The following is a 13,566-nucleotide window of genomic DNA, read 5'->3' as shown; positions in this document are numbered from 1 at the left end:
CAGGAGCTTAAAGCTAGGGACTATACATAGTAAACATATGAAACCACTTTAATAACCAAATTCCATATTTGCAAGCAACATGGACTAATGAATGTAAAAGATGCACGCATACATTTATCAAGAATGCTATAAATTATTATGCATAAAATCAATTTTCTGGGCTGTGGGGGGTAGAACTGGTGGTGCTTAAGAAGAGAAATGCTCCTACCAGTATAAATTAATACTATAAGACAACTATTTTACTCTGATGATCCCATAAATAATTTTCAATCTATATGCTTAACACATTGTCACATAGTGGGAAAATAACAAGGTCTGATATTTTTTTAATGACCACTATATCTAAAACAATTTTCAGATCAATGATGACACAGGTATGTTACAAATTTATATGTATCATTCTCTTTCAAATTAATTTAATTGCTGTTTAATTATGAAATATGTGTGGTTTAAAAAACTACCAGAAATTATTCACCCCCCCCAAAAAAAGTAATGTTTTTAAAACATAATCTCATCTACATTTTAATGAAACAATATTTTGCAATCTCAAAACTCAGATCTGATTTTCATTATAAATTATTACATGTAGAATGTGGTTCAGAAAAGTAAAGTCCATTTTATTTTTTTTTAATTCATGTATTTATTGTGGTTTCAAACTGCTCTTTTTATGTAATATTTTATCAACTTCATCATATTGATTTTGGCACCTGAGTAACCGTGGTCACTGAAAATTTTAGATGACTTCATTAGCCTCTTAAAGAATGAATATGCACTCCATGCACTTGATCATTGTTTTTTAATCTGCTCTGTTAAATCCTATATTCGAAAGAAAGGATTCAATTTGAAAGATGACTACTGCAAAACTGAACATATATTTTTAAGTCAACTTCAGAATTGTATTTATTAAACTTTTATATGCAATACAATTGGCTATAATTATAATAATATTTGTCATTAACACTAAGTACAAGCAACACAAAAACTTCTTCCAAATTATTTTTTATGACTTCAGTGAATTATTTAAGTGTGACTCAACCTATGAGAAACATTGTTAGGAATAGCCCAAATATTTCTACATAACTAAAATTTATCATTTTAACCCTGCCCTAAGTTATTGGCTTAATCTAAAATTCTATGATAAATTCTTTTAATTATAAGAAAAAGTTTTAACTCCTAGTTCAACATGCAACTACATGTTTGTCCTTTCTGATAAACCTTCAACTTTCATGTCAGAAAAATACCTATGCCAACTCCCCACAATGTATGGGGATGGTTTCTTTTAATCAGTCTTAGAAACTTGGCTTAAAGTTGCAACGACTCATATATGCCCTAAAACTTTAATTTTAAAATACATGCACTTTAAGCATTATTTGCAATATATCTTTGTATCTTAAGGACAGTTTTTAGTGGAGAAAAAATAATTATTTTCCCCTTTCAGAAAGACATTTGAAAAACATTTTGTTTACCTTATATGGTCATAGGGAAAATCTTGGTTCTCCAAGCAAATAACTTCAATAAGTCATATTCCGAATATCAATCTATTTAATTACAGGACAAAGAAGTTTCCAGCTAAAATGGTTTACTTGGAAGTATTTAAAGAAACAAAAATACTTTGGCAGCTTTATATGTATCTCCTCATTGACCAGCCACCTGACTGACAGCTGTCAACTGTCTGTGGGCCAAATGTAACCCAGTCAAGATAAAAATTACATATTACTCATCCCTGTTGATATTACCTGGTGCCAGTAGGTTTTCCAATAGGAATAACTAGACTATAGATATAAAGAAGTAAAAGAGGAATCATTTTAATTGCTTACCACGGCTCCTTTGTCACTAACTTGTTCCCCCTTTTTTTTTCTTATTTATTCCACTTCTCCCAATGGCCAAGTATCACATCCACAGAGTTCATTTCCTTAAGGAAACTTCAGATGTATGTAACAAGTATGTGTCCATGAATAAACTGAGCAGCGAGGTAATAATGGCCACGCATTTCTTTCAATCAGTCTTCTTTTAAGTTCATGAAATCTTTGAGTCTTTGAAGCTTTCAACTACTCATTTTAAAGAAAATGAAACAGAAGCACAAAAATGAAATTTATCCAAGGTCACCAACCATGAGGATGTAGATGTAGACTTGGGTCTGTCTCATAACTTCATATCCAGTGATTTTTGTTTTCTTCTGTTAGACTTAAACATGTGGACTGTCAAACTATAAGTTTAAAAAGTATACATGAAAAATTAATGTGATTTACATTCCTTTGGAGAACCATTTTCAGTTACCAAATTAATACCTTACTCAAGAGATACAGTTTTATCAGAGCATATTAAAATGTAGTTTAATAAAATAGCATAAACACATTAAAATATCTATGGTATAAATTCTTTTTTAGATTCTCTTTATTATTTAAATTGATTTCTAAACTGAAAATGTTTATGGTGCTTATGAAAAAGCAGAAGTAAAATATAATCAATGGCAGCATAAATGTTGAGAAGGTGAATGTAGAAATGAAAAGTTCAGGTTGAAAATTTCTTATATATTAGGGGATAATTAAAAATACCAAATATACCAAAGTATAAGCATTTGTATAATAGAATACTCATGAGAAGAATATATTAAACGGTTCACATAACTGACTCAACAACTGACTAGCTGGTGTGTGTATATGTGTGTTAATTACTAAACTTCTCTGGACCCAAGAGGCCTCATCAGCAAGTGTTTTCTAACAGCTAAGAAATTCTATAACTCAATAATCCTGTATTAACATGAGTGTTTTGTATTTATTCATATAATTATATTAATAAAAAGTAATATTGCTATGAGTTTTTATAATGCTGCACAATACACTGATTCACAGACATGAGGATATAGTCAAATGTTTTCTGACCCTTCAGAATAGAAATTGTTTAGAATATATCTACCATATTCTAAATGTAAAATAATTTATGTTAACCCTGGGCTTTGAAGAAATATTTGCCTTTGAGAAGCGTCTGCTTTAAAATCCAAACACGGAAATGAATTTTTTGTAAAAGGAGTTGGGGGTGGGGGGGGTACTTAAAACATTGATATCAGATATGGGAGGAAACTGTGGACAGGGTTTTCCTGCAAGGAATTAGTCTAAAATAATCTCCAACAGCTCTATGATACCATTTAGCAACTAAATTATATATCTAAATTTACAAATGAATCTGCTTATTCTATTACATTTGGTCCAAATCAACATTAGTCATTAATCAGCAAACCATTTAACAATAGGCAATAACAGTATGCAAATCAATTGCAAGCAAAATAATCAGTAAATAATATCCATTCCTAAGAATTGGGAAAGACAAGGGTGTCAAAGCAAAATATGCAAAATCACTAGACTTTCAAATGAATTCAATCATTCCCCTGCATCTCAAAGGGCTGTTAGTGAGGGTGATAGATTGTCCCTCGTCTGCCTTTTAAGAATCATAAATGTTTTCTCCTTAGAGCTGAAGACTGTTGTCCACCCAGAGTAGAAGCAGGTAGCTGAGCTGTCTCTGTTTCACTGCTTAGTAATTTTGTAATTGGAATGGATGAGACTCTTTGCTGGGCTATGTGTAAATCGCAGGAAAGGAAGTTTTAGTTTTTAAACAGAAGGGGTTTCCTCTGCTACACATCCCAAAAGGATTCTAGGCCATATTGGTGGATTCCTGTCGGCAATGGCTTGCCCTGCCCTCTCCCTATTGCTGTAAGTAGCCCACAATTTCAGCATTCCAAATAATTAAAACACCAATATTAACTTATGAAATCAGCAGACAAAACAAAATCACTTTGTAATACACTACTGTTCAGTTGGCTATATTTTTCCCACTTGGGTACTCTGGTAACAAAACATGCAAGGTCTTACCCAGGGATGATATTATCACAGATAGCTTTGAATTTTTCAGTGTGTTCTATAGGCCTGAGTTGACACAAAGGACTTAATGTTCACTTAACGTTTACAGTTTTATAAAATGGGACCCTTTTTTTCCTATTTTTTTTTTAATTGAAGTGTAGTTGACTTTACAATGTTCTGTTAATTACAAGTGTAAGCAAAGTGATTCAGTTATACATACATATATATACATATATGTATATTCTTTGAAAAAGAATCTGAAAGATTCTTTTCCATTATAGGTTATAACAAGAAACTGAATATAGTTCCCTGTGCTATACAATAGGGAGACATTTTTTTAATGGAAGAAAAAAAATGTAAGCCAGCACATGAATATGTCTGTTTGTGTCAGAAAAACACTGGTACAAAAAACAGGCGTGGTAGAGGCTCCCCCCCAATCCGAAGTGTTAAAAATATCTGTGTCCAAGAGAGGCTAATGGCAGCAGCTGGGTATGGAGAGAGGTTAAAAGCCTGGGAATGTGGATCCCTGTGTGGCCTCGGAAGCCCATGTTGTAAAGGTTTCTCCTGATGGCTCGGCAGACAGAGGTAATTAGGAGGAAGTAAGGGACATTTGTATTGATTGAAAGCTTCTCTCAGGAAAAGTCACATTTCTTACATGATCAAGAACAACGCTAGCCCTGGGCGTAGGGAATCTGGGCTTACAGCAGCTGGTGGTCACTGAAGCAGGCATGTGTTTGCCAGCCAGTTGTCACTAAAGGTAGAGGTTCCTGGAGCCAGAACTCATTTTACTGGTTTTGCTGAGATTCTGGGATCCCAAGAACATATTCCACCCAAGAAAAATAAGCACTTCCCCTTTGATAAGTAAAGATGAAGAAGTGTACAGAAAATTAGGAAAATTAGGTCTACATATGGTTCAGTCCATTCTAAAGGAGATCAGTCCCTGGGTGTTCTTTGGAAGGAATGATGCTAAAGCTGAAACTCCAGTACTTTGGCCACCTCATGCGAAGAGTTGACTCACTGGAAAAGACTCTGATGCTGGGAGGGACTGGGGGCAGGAGGAGAAGGGGACGACAGAGGATGAGATGGCTGGATGGCATCACAGACTGGATGGACGTGAGTTTGAGTGAACTCTGGGAGTTGGTGATGGACAGGAAGGCCTGGCGTGCTGCGATTTATGGGGTCGCAAAGAGTCGGACACAACTGAGCAACTGAACTGAACTGAACTGAACTGAATGGCTCAACCAATTTTCTGACTACCATGGGTAGAATACATGTGGCATGTTTTTTTCATTTGTTTATAATATGAACCAAGACAGGTGATGGAAAAAATCTGTACCATTTTGAACTCTCATTCTTACTATTTTGAAAGGCATTCACTAACTTGGAAAGTTTCATAAAGTTTAAGTTGGGAGGCCAGGAAGGAATAATAGAGAAAAGGTAAGATTATAGGATTAGGTCTTTGCAGATTTTATGCTCACCCCTACATTCAAGCAGTCCCTGGAGAAGGAAATGGCAACCCACTCCAAATATTCTTGCCTGGAAAATTTCATGGACAGAGGAGCCTGGAGGGCTACAGCCCATGGGGTCACAAAGAGTCAGACACGACTGAGCACGCATGCACATTCAAGCAGTAGATTGCAAACAAAATGTACATAATACTGGAGGAGCTAGTTAAAATGCTGATTCCTGTGATTGAGGCCTTGTGGGCCTGAAGTAGGGCCCAGAAATCTGGGCATTCTGCTAAGCTGTTCTCTGTACTAAATTGTTCAGTCCTTACCACAGCCTTCTCTTCTTAAAGAGGGTCAATTCTCCTGCTCTATGGTAGCAGGAAAACTAGAACTTAGGGATCTCAAGACCTGAATGATCAAAGTGAACCCATGGAAACAGATGTTACACGCACATTGTTATTTACTATCTGATATAATTGTGCTTAAAAGTTTAATTATTTTTATGTGCATTGGCAAATGATGAAATTTACCCACTACTAGTGAATAAGGCAAAAGTCAGTCTCAAGTTCTACTTAAGTTTCAGGCACTTGATAGTATAGCTTGAAATATGAAAAATGGCTTGAACTAACTCTTCGGGAAAGTCATAAACAGCACAGACAGTGGTTATTATAAATGTGTAGGCACAGACATTCAAGTTTTGGAATATTCAGTTAATCACCACTGACCTAGGAAGTTTAACAGTTTACAGCCTAGCTATAACGTAAGGAAACCACAAGCTTTATTCTCCCGTGTGTGAGTCATTTTTTTTGCCATCGGCTACACCAACCAGAACCTCACAGCTACATAAGAGTGAGGTGAGGACGTGTGGATGGATGAACACAAATACTAGATAAACAACATAAGCATGTGATTTATTTGCTGTGAGTTAATCATCATTGTAATCAAAGAGCAATTATAGTGATTAATAAAAATAATCATAGAAATTCTTCTATGACCATATTGCCTATCGTATACATCACAGGTTGTTTAGGAAATACGCAGCTTTGTTAGCAGTATTTTATTTTGGAGTGATTCAGATAAATAGAAAATATTATTAATGAAATCCTATGGTTCTGAAACAAAAAATGCAGTTTTCCAAAGCAATGAAAAAAACCTGATTAATAGCCAGCCATGGTAGGACGCTTTACTGAGTTTACAACTGAAAATAAAAAACAAACAGCTGACAATAAAAAGATGGAGCAGAAAAGATGAAGGAAAGACAAAAGGAAAGAGAGAAAGGGAAGGAAATTTTAAAAATGGGAGTATATCTATTGATTGGCTATTTAGTCATTCTTAAAGGAGCCAAAAGGAATACAAAAATTGTAGAATGTTTCTTGCTGCTGCTGCTAAGTTGCTTCAGTCGTGTCTGACCCTGTGCGACCCCATAGACAGCACCCACCAGGCTCCCCCGTCCCTGGGATTCTCCGGGCAAGAACACTGGAGTGGGTTGCCATTTCCTTCTCCAATGCATGAAAGTGAAAAGTGAAAGTGAAGTCGCTCGGTCGTGTCCGATTCTTAGCGACCTCGTGGACTGCAGCCTACCAGGCTCCTCCGTCCATGGGATTTTCCAGGCAAGAGTACTGGAGTGGGGTGCCATTGCCTTCTTCGAGAATATTTCTTAGTGCCCCACTTTAAGTAGTGTTAAAATCTTTTACTTAGAATATTTTGTTTCTGAATAAAGTGATCTGATTTGATATGGATGTTCCATGTTTACAGGTTTAGTGCTATACAAGGTTGAGAAATATTTAATTTACATGCCCCACCTCTGCACATAGAAAGAGGCTTTATCAGGGATTTTGTAGAGGAGAGAAAGGGCAGAATGCATTTTCCCCTCCAACCTTGTACCTCTCCCCAACCCTACCAAATTCTTCCCTTCATCCAGGAAGCAGCACGATTCTTAACACGGAGTTCTTATATCTCCTTCAAGATGTTCCTGGAAGAATACTCACTAATTACATCTCTGGGAGCTGTTGGAGTGGGAACAAAAGGGAGTGCGCACAGGGTGAAACCGAGGAACCACAGAGTAGGCTGTGGCCACAGCACACGCAGCAACCGTGTGCAAAGAGGGGACAAAAGAGGTGAGCGGAGCAGCAGGAACCACAGAGTGCTGTTTTTTTATTTTAAATAGTAAGCAGGCAAATTCTCAAGCATCAAGATATTCTGCTGACAGACAACGTGTTTTTCAATTCCAACCTTTTCAAAAACGGTAAAATTTCCTCCTCGAGAGCCAGGCTGCCCACTGATCTGCACCCAGGACACGTCTCTGTCAGCAAACAAACGGGAGAACGTACTCAGAGTCTCCTCCCCAAAGCACTCCAGACCAACACGGCAGGGCATCTGTGGAATCTCAGTCATCACGGATACTCCTTTGGATTTTGAACCCTTTGCAGAAAACTCTGGAAGAGAAGTTCATTGAAAGGAGTAGCAACGCATTGTTACTGTGTCACCGAGGGAGTGGGGTTGGAGTGCCTGGCTCCTCTGGTAGAACAGAGGCCAGGAGAATCCCGGAGGCTTCTGAGGAAAGGAAAGGACCTTGTGGGTCACCACAGGGAGAGGCCATGAGGAGATAGGGGCGCTCAATAAAGAGCTATTATTGATTTTAAGCAGTGCTGCTGGGTGAGTGGAGCATGCCAGAGGGCAAAGGAGGACAGACTGAAGGTGAGTAGAGGGAAGCAGGGAGACAGAAACAAGTCTCAGCTGCCTCACCAATTGCCTACACCACGCAGAGAGTATTGATCGGAAAGGACTTAAAAATTCAGCTTGAACAGGAAGCATATCTATAATAAATATAGTAATATTGCTATGCTATGCTATGCTAAGTCACTTCAGTCGTGTCCAACTCTGTGCGACCCCATAGATGGCAGCTCACCAGGCTCCGTCGACCCTGGGATTCTCCAGGCAAGAATACTGGAGTGGATTGCCATTTCCTTCTCCAGTGCATGAAAAGAGAAAAGTGAAAGTGAAGTCGCTCAGTCGTATCCGACTTTTAGCGACCCCATGGACTGCAGCCTACCAGGCTCCTCCGTCCATGGGATTTTCCAGGCAAGAGTATGCTATACTTAACAGCATAATATTCTACATATTTATGCTAAGTTTCCTTAAATTGCAGAGTAAGATCATGTCATCAATAAGCAGTTTAGAAGATGTCTGATTATTCTGATGTAGCCTTGGTGGTGGTGGTGGTGGTGGTTTAGTTGCTAAGTCGTGTCCAACTCTTGCGACCTCATCGACTGTAGCCCGCCAGGCTCCTCTGCCCATGGGATTTTCCAGGCAAGAATACTGGAGTGGATTGCCATTTCCTTCTCCAGGGGATCTTCCTGACCTAGGAATTGAACCCAGGTCTCCTGTATTGCAGGCAGGTTCTTTACCAACTAAGCTATGAGGGAAGCCCGATGTAGCCTTACTCTGGACAAATGGATATATAACTATCTCCATAAGTCTGCTAAAGTCAAGTATGAATACAAAATAAAAGTCTCCAAGAAGAATATTACATGGAACACTGATGAGGATAATATAAATTGGTCATCCCAAAACATAAGACTTCTTGATATAATGTATATTGGCTTGATCAACATATGGTCATAAATATGTTTTATGCATGTGTGCTAAGTCACTTCAGCTGTGTTGAACTCTTTCTGACCCCATGGACTGTAGCCTGTCAGTCTCCCCTGTCCATGGGATTCTCCAGGCAAGAATAGTGGTGGGGGTTGCCATGCCCTCCTCCATGGGATCTTTCCCACCCAGAGACTGAAGCCTGCATCTCTTATGTCTCTGCATTGGAAGCGCCACCTGGGAAGCCCAAATAGGTTCTATATTTATTTCAAATGTGAATGCTCTAATATGAAATAAAACTGCTTTGAAACATGGAAGCTGATAGAAAAGAAGTGGTCTTCTAAAATTTTAAGATAACAGACACTGAGATGTTTTTCAGGAATATGGATAGCCCTTGAAAGTGAACAGTATAACAATAGCTAACATTTATTGAGCATTTTCTATATGCCAAGCACTAAGTGGTTACAGAAATACAATTTCATGTACTCTTGTCAGCAAAATTCCCTCTTCCCATCCAGGAAGTTCCCATCACTTTCCCCATTTTACAATGAGGACATTTAGAAAATTAAGGTCAGATGGTTACTCAGTGTCTGAGCCTGGATTCTAACCCAGGGTCTCTGATTTACCCTTTCCTGTCATACATTCTCCGAAAAGGTATTTCCCATAATGTTCATACATTGATGCACAACTTTTCATTAGTGAAGCTGACTTTTTAAAAAATGATCAGATCTTTCATGAGTGTTACTCACCAAAATGTCTCCTTAAAGGCTATACCACATTTATATAAGGGACACCCTTGAAATTTCCCTTTTGTATCTGTGATTAGTGTCAATTTAGGACACCAATATCATATATCAAATAATCTGGTGCTTTATAATCATATCATAGTTTCTATCAAGCACCTTGTTCATTACATTTGGTTTGGATTTAGTTTCAGCAACAAATTCGTCCTTAATGATAATGATTTGCTAACAATCAGACTGTTAAGACTGCAGAGCAAATTCCTAAGGATATTTCTGTTGAGCCTTCATCACTGAAATAAGCAAATAACCTCCTAAGGCATCTATCTTGAAGAGGATGACACAGGGTTAGATACATATTTGTAAAATATTTTCTGGTTGGGAAAAAGTGTCAATTATATCATGCCCTGCTCTCATCATCCCTATAAGTGAGCAAAGGTTTATGAGTATAATGAAGCAGTAAGCACTGTGAAAGTGAAAGTGAAGTCGCTCAGTTGTGTCCGACTCTTTGCTACCCCATGGACGGTAACCTACCAGGCTCCGCGGTCCATGGGATTTTCCAGGCAAGAATACTGGAGTGGGCTGCCATTTCCTTCTCCAGGGGATCTTCCCAACCCAGGGATCGAACCCGTGTCTCCTGCATTGCAGATAGACGCTTTACTGTCTGAGCCACTAGGGAAGCCCTATTGGGCTTATAATAGAAGGACATCTATTGGAAACAAACCAACATAGTTTCACGTCCTTTGTCTGGCACTTAAGAGTTATGTGACTTGGGGCAGGTAGCATTACCTCTCTAAGCTTCAGTTTTAAACATGTATAAAATGGGAGAATAGTAGTACCTTCTAAGAGACTGTTATTTAGATAAAAAGAAAAAGTTTATAAAGGAGTTAATTGAGTATTGATCCAACACTGATAAGTAGTGAATGGTCATTATGCACTGTGAACTTATTTCAACCCACATTCTAAGTGAAAGTCGCTCAGTCGTGTCCGATTCTTCGAGACTCTATGGACTACACAGTCCATGGAATTCTCCAGGCCAGAATACTGGAGTGGGTAGCCTTTCCCTTCTCCAGGGGATCTTCCCAACCCAGAGATTGAACCAGGGTCTCCTGCATTATGGGCAGATTCTTTACCAACTGAGCTATCAGGGAAGCCCCACCCACATTCTAAACAGATAGTAATATTTTTGTACATATACTACAAATACATTTGTATTACAAATCTGAATATTATTGATATAGAAATATTTAGCTACAAATTCATTTTAAAATTTTTCAATAAGATATTAGACCTCTTTGGTTTGGATCTTTGACTTAATGAACTAGTTGTTGTTATTTAGTGACTAAGTCATGTCTGACTCTTTCTGCGACTCTGTAGCCTGTCAGGCTCCTATGTGCATGAGATTTCCTAGCCAAGAATACTGGAGTGGGTTGCCATTTCCTCCTCCAGAGCATCTTCCAGACCCAGGGACTGAACACGTGTCTCTTGCACTGGCAGGCAGATTCTTTACCACTGAGCCACCAGGGAACTAGTGAGCCCCAGTGAACTAGTATCCACTGCTAAAAACAAACTGGTTTTAATCACTAACTTAAAAGTTTTATTGCATTTTACTTTCAGTTCTCATCATATGCCAAAATAGAGACTGCAACCCAAATAACGCAAATTAATTCTCTAGTAAACTGAAATATAGATTTAATATGTATCTTTTTGTTTTTAAATCTAGTGAGTATTGCAAACATATATATCTATGCATGATCTTGCCTTCTTGAAAAAAATACAATTTTATATTGTTTGGTTAGGTTTGAAAATTTAGCTTATAAATGAAATATTTTAGAAATAATTTTTTAAGTTTTCAGCTAAGTAAAAAACCATCATTCAGAAAATTATCTAGAGAGAGGAAACAAGGTGAAAATTATCTAGAGAGAAGAAACAAGGTACTGTGGTAGCTTTATTCTGTCCTTTCAAGAATCTTTCCCCTTAACTTGGTGTTCTTGATGAGGACAGCTAACATGAATACCAGATATAAACTGTTTATTAATGATCTTTAGTCTGTTTTTTTCCTGTAGTCCATATTTATACCTATCATGACATCAATAGGAATCATACACATCCCAAGTGGGACTTTATTAAACAAACAAAAAATGCAAAATGCTATGGTTTCTGTTTTTCAAGAAGTGGCAAACAGTCTCCTAGATATAGCTGTAAAGTTGATCATGAGTCCAACAGGGAACTACTTCGAGTAGTTCTTCTACTTGAACAGAAGGCACCATTAGACATTCCACGGGCTCCTCCTTCCCGGCAGGCCTCCACCCAGCCCTGCTGCCATAGATGGCCATCAGACATTTGGAATGACCTCAGGAGATAATCTGAGCAGGCTCTGCCCTGAAGAATTCAAGCTAGTGGGAGACCGAAGATATCAATGTTTTCCTGGCTGACAAGAGCATAAAAAGGTCAACCAGGGTGAATAGAGGATGGACTTGGAGTTTCCAGTGCCTTTTCAACAACCAAGCCGCTAACAAGCATAAGGAAGCCTCTCTCAGGATGCCTGTGAAAGGGAAATAAAGCCACCTACAGCCGCTGAGTCAGGAACTTTTAGGATTAAAGAGATCTCTATCTCTTGAAGGCAAAATTCACAAACAGAGCTTATCCAGAACTAATCCTCAGCCTTATGACAACCTACTTCTCCAACTTTTTCTAGTGCGACTACCCGGTATGGGTGAAAATGAAACTCAATGGTGGAGAAGTAGAAATTCTTTGCTGGAGAATAAGAATGGCTAACTTTTACTGTAGTTGACCACTTTCCCAGCTCTGTGCTTCACACTGAATTTCTTGCTGAATGCTCATAACAAAGTTTTGAGGGTAGCACTTTCTGTTCTATATTTTATCCATGAGGAAACTGAGACAAAGGGTAGTTCAATAAGTTGTGTATTAACTATACAGTTCCCATAGGATAGAGCCAATTATCTTTTGGTCACATATATTCTCCCTAGCCAGACTAGCCTTTTCAGTAGTCAGCCATGGAGAGGTTGAAGTTTCTAGCACACTGCAAGCACTTCAGGAATTTACAAGATTTTCTCTTAGGCTATCAGATTTCAGAAGACTAGGAAGAACGCTTTCTACCATGAACCACATGCAAATGGTAAATTAATAAAAGAAGACAGACAACAATTCAAATACACATCAGCTCAGGAGAAATTCAAGCTTTAAAAAACATTTTGTTATTTTTTAAAAATTAGCTATCACTCATGAGTACTCATCTGAAATCTTAGGGGTCCTTCAGTTCAGTCGTGTCCAACTCTTTGAGACCCCATGAACCACAGCACACCAGGCCTCCCTGTCTATCACCAACTCCCAGAGCTTACTCAAACTCATGTCCATTGAGTCGGTGATGCCATCTAACCATCTCATCCTCTGTCATCCCCTTCTCCTCCTGCCTTCAATCTTTACCAACATCAGAGTCTTTTCAAATGAGTCAGCTTAACTTAAAAGCTAATTACCATAAACGACCAAAATTAATACCAACATTTCACCCTGAAATAACAGTAAGAAACATAGGGGATAATCATGGCAAAACCAACCAATCAAAGCAATGAAGTTAGAAAGTTTGTGCTTTGCCTCTAAATCTGTATGATGTTTTGTCTTTCATCTCTCAAATACTGTAATTTGTAATTAGGTTTTGTTCATGTTACATACACTTCAAATCAAATGCCATGCTAGTGATGAGTCTAAGACATAATCAATGTATTTGATAATACCCTCATTGAATTTGAGAAAGATTATGCTTTGCTAACAATTCTCACTTTATATCATACCTTCTTCCCTGACCTTAAGAGTGCTTTTAGCTATTACTTTAAAAATATAATTCCATTTCCTCAGAATTTTTAAGTACAACTAATCACAATGTTATACCAATTAGTCTCTTTAAAAAAGCAT

The 13,566-nt window shown here is 37.9% G+C and overlaps 1 protein-coding gene across 5 annotated transcripts in view; it reads left to right on the top strand.

Annotated features, from left to right (window-relative positions):
• Positions 1-13,566, top strand: part of MEF2C (myocyte enhancer factor 2C) — a 179,129-nt gene that overhangs the window by 1,037 nt on the left and 164,526 nt on the right. The window lies entirely within an intron of this gene.

Source organism: Bos taurus, chromosome 7 (genome assembly GCF_002263795.3).
Source record: "Bos taurus isolate L1 Dominette 01449 registration number 42190680 breed Hereford chromosome 7, ARS-UCD2.0, whole genome shotgun sequence".
NCBI classification, from domain to species: Eukaryota; Metazoa; Chordata; class Mammalia; order Artiodactyla; family Bovidae; genus Bos; species Bos taurus.
Note: the sequence above shows the minus strand (reverse complement) of the source record. Positions and strands in the feature narration are given on the sequence as shown.